This window comes from Tachysurus vachellii, chromosome 17, assembly GCF_030014155.1.
Source record: "Tachysurus vachellii isolate PV-2020 chromosome 17, HZAU_Pvac_v1, whole genome shotgun sequence".
Taxonomy (NCBI): Eukaryota; Metazoa; Chordata; class Actinopteri; order Siluriformes; family Bagridae; genus Tachysurus; species Tachysurus vachellii.
The window spans coordinates 19925790-19928492 of NC_083476.1; the positions used below are offsets into that span (position 1 = coordinate 19925790).

Genomic DNA, 2703 nt, shown 5'->3' on the forward strand with positions numbered 1-2703 from the left:
ATTAAATGCTAATGTCTTAGTTAATCATTAACCCTTGTATGTTGTTTGTATTTTTGTTACTCAGCCAGTGTTCGTGGGTCTCGCTGGGACCAGTTGCATTTTTGGGTTTTTAATTCAACACAATCAAAAATTTGATGTTAAAATACTCTACAGATGTTTACTTCATCCCCATTACAAGCAATATAAACAGCATATATGGTTAATATTAGCGCTTTACCTCGTTTTTTGTTACTTTTTAAAAAAAGGTAATAAAAAAAAGAAAATCAAATTTAATCATGTTATGAGTGGAAAAAAAATCAACAAATTTACAAGGAAGCAAAGTTTTTCAAAACTATTGATGTTTATTTATTTGAACTTTATTTGAAATTTAACTCATTCAGGTCAGTTAACACAACACAAGCTGAACACATACAGTAACCATGTCAGTCTAGACACATCAGCCCCATTGAACACATTTCCTTTTCATACAGTACCAGCCTATACAACACATGAGGGGCAGAGTTTTACTGTGTGTGTGTTGCACTATGTATTTCTTGCACTTGGTGCATGTATGTTGTATTTTTCTGTCCATCTTGGGTCCACACACTTCGCAGCACTTCTTTTTTCTGTTGGCCGCAACCTAGAATAATGAAAAGATCAGGAATTAATTTTACTAACCCCTCTCCCTCTCGCAAGACATGAGTGACAGACATATGCAACAGCATCACACACTTACTTCAGGTTTTGCAGATGGTGGTTCTGTAGGTCGGGTGAATGGGGCACCAGCATTCTCCATTCTCCAGCATGATGGCCGCAGATTCTGGGGTTCTTGGAACATGTTGTCGTCTCTGGATTTGACGTCTCACCAGTGCCTTTCCCAGTTCCTCCAGAAACAGGTGTCTCCTCTGGAGCTTCCCTCTGTTCCACTCTGGATTCAGTGCCATCCAGATGAAAAAGGCATTGTACGCTGAGATGTCCAATATGTCAAAGAATATCACCAGTGGCCAGTGTAGGGTCCTCCTTTTGCAGCTGTAGGCAGTCACCACCTTTGATGTTGTCCACCCCTCCTTTTGTGGCATTATAATCCATAATGATCTCTGTTTTTTGATGCTCCTGGCCACAGATTCTACCATCCCTGTGCAGTGTACTCATAAGTACCACATTCTTGCCTTTCTTTGGCACATAGGACACCAGGGCTGTGTCAGCTGTGTACACAAACTTGAGGTTAAATTTGATTAAATTTTATTATCATTGCACATGGGTACAAGACAACTAAATGCAGTTAGCAATTAACCTATGTACAGTATTGTGCAAAAGTTTCAGGCAGGTGTGAAAAAATGCTGTAAAAAAGAATGCTTTCAAAAATTAATGTGTTAAACATTTATTTTCATAAATGAACAAAATGCAGTGAATGAACAAAAGAGAAATCTAAATCAAATCGATATTTGATGTGACCGCCCTTTGCCTTCATAACAGCAGCAGTTCTTCTAGGTACACTTGCACACAGTTTTTGAATGAACTCGGCTGGTAGGTTGTTCCAAACATCTTGCAGAACTAACCACAGATCTTCTGTGGATGTCGGCTTTCTCATATCCTTCTGTCTCTTCATGTAATCCCAAACACACTCGATGATGTTGAGATCAGGGCTCTGTGGGGGCCATGCCATGACTTCCAGTACTTCCTGTTCTTATTTACGCTGAAGATAGTTTTTAATGACTTTGGCTGTATGTTTGGGGTCATTGTCCTGCTGCAGAATAAATTTGGGGCCAATCATACGCCTCCCTGATGGTATTGCATGATGGATAAGTATCTGCCTGTATTTCTCAGCATTGAGAACACCATTAATCCTGACCAAATCTCCAACTCCATTTGCAGAAATGCAGCCCTAAATGTTCAAGCAACCTCCACCATGCTTCACTGTTGCCTGCAGATACTAATTATTGTATCGCTCTCCAGCCCTTCGACTAACAAACTGCCTTCTGTTACAGCCAAATATTCCAAACTTTGACTCATCAGTCCAGAGCACCTGCTGCCAATTTTCTGCACCTCAGTTCAAGATATTGTTGGAATATTATGACAAATCCCTTAATACACACTTGCTGTGGGTTAAAACAAACCTGTGAACCAATAATCATCTTAACAATAAAGTCTGTTGTTTCTAAGTCTTGATTAATAGAAATCTTTATGAGATTTGAAGAGGTGACTGATTAAACACTGATGGGGAGTTTTTGCCTCTTACTGTATATTGATGGGTACAGACTTCCGGACTAGAAAATTGTGTTTGAGATCATTTGACATTGTGGATTCTTCACTCAAACTACCGAAAGTACATCATGCTACAAAGTGCAGGTACAGATGGAGCTCAAAACCAAAAGTTCACTAACAAACGTTAGTGTACCACGTTTCCTGTGTAGGAGTTGCACAGCACAAAAATAATCTAAGGGTTTGATCTTCTCACTGTTGTTACTTTACTGTCGGTATAAAAAATCTAATCAAATTATTAAATAAATAAAAAAAGATTTCTATGAGCAGAAATACACACTTGAAATTCCACACTGCCTAAATTTTACATCACAAATGCTTAATGACAAATGACAAAGAAAAACGTTTCTGATGGACTGTTCATAGTTTATAACATCTGATTGTCTTTGTTGTTTTTTTGTACGGTGACCTTGAGTGTTAAGAAAGGCGCCTTTAAATAAAATGTATTATTATTATTATTAT

General features: G+C 38.2%; 1 long non-coding RNA gene across 1 annotated transcript; it reads right to left on the minus strand.

Annotated features, from left to right (window-relative positions):
• Positions 1-316: 316 nt before the first annotated feature.
• Positions 317-2218, minus strand: LOC132859993 (uncharacterized). Its single transcript, XR_009649772.1, has 2 exons — positions 716-2218; positions 317-619 (listed from the first exon to the last, which is right to left on the minus strand). It is a non-coding gene; the product is annotated as an uncharacterized LOC132859993 (long non-coding RNA).
• Between the last annotated feature and the right edge of the window lie 485 nt (positions 2219-2703).